The 8,244-nt window shown below is 36.9% G+C and overlaps 1 non-coding gene across 1 annotated transcript; it reads right to left on the reverse strand.

The window, feature by feature from the left end:
- Positions 1-288: 288 nt before the first annotated feature.
- Positions 289-393, reverse strand: LOC131219768 (small nucleolar RNA R71). Its single transcript, XR_009158412.1, has one exon. It is a non-coding gene; the product is annotated as a small nucleolar RNA R71 (small nucleolar RNA).
- Between the last annotated feature and the right edge of the window lie 7,851 nt (positions 394-8,244).

Consider the following 8,244-nt stretch of genomic DNA (forward strand, 5'->3'; position numbering starts at 1 on the left):
TGAATGCAAGAATAGTGGATGTTAAACCGGGGGTGATTCAACTCCTTCCTAAGTTTTATGGACTAGAATTTGAAAGTCCATACTTGCATGTGAAAGAGTTTGATGAGATAATATCTACATTACACTTTCCAAATGTGTTTAAGGACACAGAAAGACTGAAATTATTTCCTTTCTCTTTGAAAGAAAAGGTTAATCGTGCTTACATTCTTTATGACCATGGTCCATTGACACATGGGCTAAGATGACAAGGGAGTTCCTTAAAAAGTTCTTCCCGTATCACAAAATGAATACCTTAAGGAAAGCAATCATGAATTTTACGCAAAAAGAAGATGAGACCTTCTAATGCTGGGAGCGATTTAAGGATCTCATAAATTCATGTCCACAACGTGGCCATGAAACATGGCGGATAACAAGTTTCTTTTATGAAGGTTGACGTCATCCATGCGCCAATTTATGAAGATGATGTGTAATAGGGAATTCATGAACAAGGAAGCCAATAATGCATGAGATTATTTCGATAAACTCACTGAAAACGCGCGATCATGGGATACCTCCTCAAGAACTACCACTTTAAGCCTACTCAATCAAAGTAAAGGGGAGGAATTTAAGTTTTAAAAGAGGAAGATGATGTAAATGCAAGAATAGCCAAACTCACAAGAAAAGTCAAGGCCATAGAACTTAAGAAGGTAGAACCCGAAAAGGCCGCGGAAGTCGAGGCCATAGAACTTAAGAAGGCAGAACCCAAAAAGGCCGCAGAAGTTGCTTATGATATTTGTGCTTGTAACATACATATAACTGAGAATTGTCCAACAATTTCTACTTTTCAAGAGATATTGAATGAGCAATCAAATGCTGTAAACAACTACCAAAGCCCTTTTAGTGGACCCACCTCAAATACATATAACTCAAGTTGGAGGAACCATCCAAATTTTAGTTGGAGGAATGGACAAACTGCTACTCTTCAAGGGATCCTTAATCAATTTCTAAATTAAAGGAAACCTCAAGAGGATCCGGTCTTAAAACATATTTAAAATCAAGAGCTTTTTAATCAGGGTATGCTGTAAACCTTTTAAGACCTTACAAAGGCCATACAAGGGCTTGATACAAAAAATTTGATTGAGGAGAAAGGGATCCTTCTGGCTTAGCCTCTCTCCAAACCAAAACCGCAATATGAAATAAGTGACCCAAGCTCTTCAGATCAGATAATTGACAAATCTATTCTAGTGAGGGCTAAAAAGCCTAAGGACTCGGAAGAAGATAAGAATGATAGACATAACATTGCTCTACATAGGTTAGAATTGGAACCTCAAAGTAAGCCGATTGCGCCATTCTCTCAATCGTTGATTGCACCAAAACCTCTAGTTAACTCATAGGATATTCTAGAGGTGTTGAAATAAGTGAAAGTTAACATCCCTCTGTTGGACGATGTGAAACAAAATCCCTCTTACGCCAAATTTTTAAAATTTTTATGTATAACTAAGAGACAGTAGAGCATTCAAAAGAAAATTTTTCTAACAGAAAAGGTGAGTGCCATCCTCAAGCAAGATGTGCCATAAAAATATAAAGATCTTAGTAGTCCAACTATCACCTGTATAACTGGGAATCACTAGATTGAGCATGCACTGCTTCACTTGGGAGCGAGCGTTAATTTGATCCCCTTCTTGGTATATGAACAATTGGGTCTAGGTGAATTAAAATCCACTCGGACCACATTATAACTTGTCGATCGCTCAATTCGTGTATTGAGAAGGATGATTGAGGATGTATTGGTCCAAGTTGATAAATTCTACTATCTAATAGATTTTATTGTCTTGGATACTCAACCCATCATGGATATGAGCACTTAAATTCCCGTCATTCTTGACCGTCCATTCCTTGCTACATCAAATGCAATCATTAATTGTAGGAATGGAATCATGAATTTATCTTTCGAAAATATGACATTAGAGCTCCATATCTTTTTCGATATGAGAAAATAGGCAGAGGATGATGATGATACCTATCACATTAATATGGTCACTTCTTTCATGGAAGATAAAACACTCTTGACTCTATACTTTAACCCTCTAGAAATGTGCTTAGCCCACTCCACTGATTTGGATGATGACATGATTAGGGAGATGGATGTCATGCTTGATGCTGCGTCGGTACTTGAAGTTAACTGGTGGTGGTCGTAATTTGAGAAATTACCCCAAATCGATGTAGTGCCTCTACCGTCTAGCCTCAAGGCACCGAAGCTTAACCTAAAATCGTTGCCCAATGATCTTAAATATGTCCACTTAGGTCAAGATGAGACATACCCGGTGGTGATAATTTCGTCCCACCTTGAGCATGAACAAGAGAGTATGCTTATTTCTACTCTAATTGAGCATAAATGAGCCCTTGGATGGTTGATTGCAGATCTCAAGGGAATTGATCCTTTGATTTGTACTCACCACATTTATCTTGAAGATAATGCAAAAACTTCCCGACAACCATAACGTTAATTAAATCCAAATATGAAATAAGTGTTTAAGGGAGAAGTGCTTAAGTTGTTGGGTGTGGGTATTATATACCCTATATCTAATAATCAATGGGTGAGTCCAACTCAGGTGGTTCCTAAGAAGTCCAGAATCAGCCTCGTAGCCAATGCCGACAATGAACTCGTGCCAACTAGAGTCACTACTGGTTGGAGAATGTGTATTAACTATAGAAAATTGAATATCATCACAAGGAAGGACCACTTTCTTTTGCCCTTCATTGATGAAATTTTGGAAAGGCTAACTGGTCATTCTTACTACTACTTCCTTGACGGATATTCGGGCTACAATCAGATAGAGATAGCCCTTGAAGATCAAAAGAAGACAATGTTCACATACCCCTATGACACATTTGCTTATCGAAGGATGCCATTCGGACTGTGTAATGCCCCCGGCACCTTTCAGCGATGCATGTTGAGTATATTTTCTGACATAGTGGGGCAATATTTAGAGGTTTACATGGACAACTTCTCTGTCTTTGGTCCATCCTTCAGCAAGTGTTTAAAAAATCTTAAAAATGTGTTGAAGCAATGTGAAGAAAACAATTTGGTTTTAAAGTAGGAAAAATGTCATTTCATGGTTCCCAAGGCAATAGTGGTTAGACATAATTTCATATAGGGAACTGAGGTAGACAAGGCTAAAATTGACCTTATCTCTAACCTACCTCCACCTGAGCATACGTGACATGTGATCCTTCTTAAGACACGCTAGATTCTATAGACAATTTATAAAGGACTTTAGCCATCTCTCTTGTCCTTTATGCAATCTGCTTCAAAAAGATGCACCATATGAGTGGACTGAATAATGCCAAGAAGCTTCCACTAAGCTCAAGGGCATGTTGACTACCGCACCTATCATGCAGCCACCCGATTGGAGCATCCCTTTTGAGATTATGTGCGATGCATCTGACTATACTATTAGGGCAGTGTTAGGCCAGAGAAAAGAAAAGATGCCCTACGTTATTCACTATACAAGTAGAAGTCTAAATTTTGCCCAAGTGTACTACTCTACTACGGAGAAGGAACTCTTAGCTGTAGTATTTGCTTTGGACAAATTTAGGTCCAACTTGATCGAATCCAAGATCATTATCTACATATACCATGCAGCACTATAATATCTTCTTTCTAAGATGGATACCAAGCCTCGCTTGATAAGATGGATCATTCTACTCCGAAAATTTGGTTTAGAAATAAGAGATAAAAAGGAAGTAGAGAATGTAGTGACCAACCAACTTTTAAAACTTGATCTCCCTGATTCCCTTGAGATGACACCTATAAATGACATATTCCCTGATGAACAACTTTTTAAACTCTCCCAATTACCTTGGTTTGCTGACATTGCAAATTATCTTGCCACGTGTTTCATGCCAACATATTGGACTACGCAAGATAAGAAAAAAAAATTCTTTGCTAAGGTACATAAGTTTTTCTGGGATGATCCTTATTTGTTTAAATATTACCCAGACCAAATTCTAAGGAGATGGGTGTCAGACAATGAACATCAAAGCGTAATATCCTTTTGTCACTTTCAGGCCTGTGGTGGTCACTTTTCTTCTAAAAAGACCATGACCAAAATTCTGCAGTGCGGCTTTTACTGGGCCACAATGTTCAGAGATACTCATGAGTTTTACAAAGCTTGTGAGCATTGTTAAAAATTAGGAGGGTTGTCCCATCGAAATATGATGCCTCTAAACCTCATTCTTATCATTAAAGCATTTGATTACTGGGGCATCGATTTCATGTAACCAATCCCTCAATCCTTTGGGAATATTTATATTTTGTTAGCAGTAGACTATGTCAATAAGTGGGTCGAAGTGATCCCGTGCTGGAATAATGATCATAAAATGGTCATTCGATTCTTAAAAGAAAACATCCTTTCCTAGTTCAGAATGCCTCGGGCCATCATTAGTGATGGAGGGTTTCACTTTTGTAATAGGTCATTCGAGAATCTAATGAAGAAATTTGACATCTCTTAAAAAGCGAGTACTCTATACCACCCACAGACAAGCGGGCGAGATGAGATTTCTAACAAGGAAATTAAATAAATTTTGGAAAAAACGGTTAACCCTGACCATAAGGATTGATTAAGCCACTTGACCGATGCTTTAAAAGCTTACCGTATAACTTATAAGACCTCTATTAGAATGTCTCCCTTTAAACTTGTCTATGGGAAAGCTTGCCACTTGCCTGTGGAGTTAGAACATAGAGCCTACTGGGCTGTCAAAAGTCTGAATTTTAACTTAGACAACGCTGTCTCGCTGCACAAACTTTAATTGAATGAACTTGAGGAAATTCAGAATGATGCATATGAGAACTCGAGGATTTACAAGGATAGGATGAAGGTGTTCCATGACCGGAATATCCTTCGAAAATCATTCACACCTGGTCAAAAAGTCCTTCTGTATAATTCTTGGTTACATCTTTTTCCAGGTAAGATTCGATCTTATTGGACTGACCCTTTCACTATTACTAATGTCTATCCTCATGGGGCCGTCGAGATAAAGAATCCGACAAATGGAAATGTTTTTAAAGTGAATAGACATCGTTTAAAGCCATTTGTTAAGAAGTTTGATTTAGAGGATATGTCCAAACCACTGATTGATCTTATGTATCAGGATTGACCTCCTAGCCTGATGGAGGTGTAGTTAGGTTTATTGCTTTCATAGGATTTAGGATTAAGATAGTTTATTTTTTATTTGTTTAGTCTTCATGTTAACCCATTTGATGTTGAGAACTTTAGAAAAGCTTCAATTCTCCTTCTCCAGGTACTACCTTTCCATCACTTCTCATTTCTTTTTGTTAACTCATGTGCATTGCATGCTCATATCTTTTACATTGAGGACAATATAAGTTTTAGGTTGGGGGGTGTGGATTAGGTAAACTAATCAGTATTTTCTTACTCTTTAAGCAAAAATTTTGAAAATTTTTAATTTTTCAAATTAAAAATTTGTTTGGAAAATAAAAGTTTGTGCACTTAAGAATGTTTTGAGTATGATGATAAGATGGAGATTGAATTTTGAATTGTTAGAGTTTAATCAACTAAGTAAACTATCACTTAAGTTCTTGCACTTAATTGATTAAGAGGAAGTTTGAATTTCATGTTAATTTAAGTCATAATCCACATTCAAATTGCTTTTTGTGAATTGTACTATAATTTCTGATTCTTAGCATGTGTATCATTGATAGATATTGAGAATTAAGTCTAAAAAATTTTATCCACTTTAAAAAGATGAAAAATAACCAGTTAAAAAATAGTAAGATTGACAAAAAGGTCATGTATGATGAAAAAGAATGAATAATCTGAAAAGAATAAAGGATGTAAAGTCCGAAAAGAATGAATAAAAAGAGACCGTTAATATAAAATAAAAAACTGGAAAAGGAAGACAAAGGGGATAAGTTCGGAATTGGCACTTGATTATTCAAGGTGATGAGCATAGTTAACATTATGAAATGATAGTATTTTTTATGGAAAATAAGTTGGAAAGCACTGAGCACATTGAAAAAACTTGATATATGAACTTATGCTCCTAAGTTATTAATGAAGAACTTATTTGATTGATTACTCTCTTGATTCGGCTCTAGGTTTTCAAAGTTTTACTCTTGCCTCTGCGGATTATACTCATTCATATTTGTTTACACAAAAGATTGTTTTCCGGAAGATGTTTGAACATTGAGAATTGAAGATTATGTCACCCATGTTTTGCTCAGGACTAGTAAAATGCTGGTTGAGGTGTGTGTTGAGTGTCAAATATTACATATTTTTCCTTCTTTATATCTTAATTTTATGAACATAATAATGCTTAATGGGTATATTTTATACATGTTTGTATCGCAAGGTGAATCTGAGAGCTTGGTTTGAAAAGAATATTAAAAGTAAGTATTTGATGCTCAAGAATCACCAAGGCAAGGGATGGATCTTAGGAGACCAAGATTAAAGAATTCACATGCCAAAGATCCAAGGAAACCAAGTGAGGAATGAAGTGAATCGAAGATTTGAAGTGAAGAAAAGGAATCCTGAAAATTGTCCTGAAAAAAGATATTCTGAAATTCCGAGGCTAGAAAAACAAAGTTCTAAAAAATTGTCATAATAAACTTCGATGACATTGTGCAATCAAAGCCAGTTCGATGACATCGCAAATTCAGGAATTTTGGGTTAAACTCACTGGACAGTTCTGGACAATTCTCGATGACATCGAAGCCATCTTCGATGACATCAAAAGTTATGTAGATTTTACACGGAGTGCGTAAATTTGAGGCGGTTTCTAGATTTTGCCAACTCTGTGTGAAAGTTGAAGTTCCATAACTATAAATAAGACTTCCTAGGATGCTCCAAAGTATCTTCTAGGGTTTGGAAAGGTAGAGGAGGCTTAGGTGGAGCACCGACGATGTTCTTCTGTTTTGATTTGTTCATGAGTTCTAGTAGATCTTCTTGTTTCTCTTATATTTTTGAGTTAGTTATGAGTAGCTAATCTCTTAACTAGGTCTAATAGGTGAAGCTTATAGCGTGTTGGGATGTTTATTTATTTTTTATTCTTGTTATGTTAAACTTCATTGATTTCTAGTTTGAATTTAAGGAATATTTTTAGTTTTCTATGGTTTATTGTGACTCAAATTACAATAAACGTTGTAATAGCTTTGAATATCTTCTTTTTCCATTATGAGATTTTAAGATCGGTAAATCTTGTTGTTCACCATCGTCTCCTGGGCATGGTATGATGATGGAATCCCTTCCAATCATCATAATACTCCTTCATGTATGGTTAAGTCAATGAAAAGTTCAAATTTGATTTAATCTCTTCCTCTTCCAATTAGATAGGATAGGACTCCAATTTCAATTGTGTCTCTTGAATCAAAGTAAGGTAGCATCTTGATAGCTACAAGTAGATCCTTGGGACCCTAGTTTCCCTTTGATATTTGATACTTTATTCACAATTACTCTCAATTATTCTAAATTTAGATTTAGATCTTCTTCTTCTTCTAGTTCTAGTTATTTTCAGAATACGTACAAGTTTAGTCCCTACGGATTCGACCTCGGTCTCACTGAGTTATTACTACATCACAACCGTACACTTGGGGTTGTGAACAACTAGTAATAATGTGCGAGCGCAATTACTGGCATGGTTTTTTAAAAATTTTTTATCACACAAGTGGGGCCCATTTCGATGATCCAATCCGTCCATCAAATTGGCCAGCTTAAGTGGGGTCTAATGTGCCCTGATTTGGGTTGGTTTAGACAAATAAGGACCCCATGGTGAGCCTTGGAAGATTTCAACCTCAAGGTATTAATCCCCTTGTTACAGCCCACTTAGGACTCAAATCCGCCTCATTTTTCGGCCCATTACCTCAAATGATCTGGAGAAACAAATGGACGGTGTGGATTCAACAGATACATCAAAATGGGTCCCACGTGTAGGACACCACCACTGTCTTGTTCTCATGCACTAGGGTGGTTTCCCAGCCCCACATCCCTTGTGGTGTGGCCGACCTGAGGGTTGGATCAACTTTAATTTTGGCTCAATGATCAAAATGGGCTGGGGGAGATGGACGGTGTGCATCGAAGAAATGCTTCAATGTGGGTCCCATGAGTGGGAACCCACTTTCCCAACTCCTATGCATATAGCCTCAATGACACTGGCTTACCAGCCCACTGATCATTGTAGTGTGGCCCACCCGAGATATGGATCATCTTTATTTTTTCTCACTTAATGACTAAAAGGAGATGGGAA

The sequence above is a fragment of the Magnolia sinica genome, chromosome 11 (genome assembly GCF_029962835.1).
Source record: "Magnolia sinica isolate HGM2019 chromosome 11, MsV1, whole genome shotgun sequence".
NCBI classification, from domain to species: domain Eukaryota; kingdom Viridiplantae; phylum Streptophyta; class Magnoliopsida; order Magnoliales; family Magnoliaceae; genus Magnolia; species Magnolia sinica.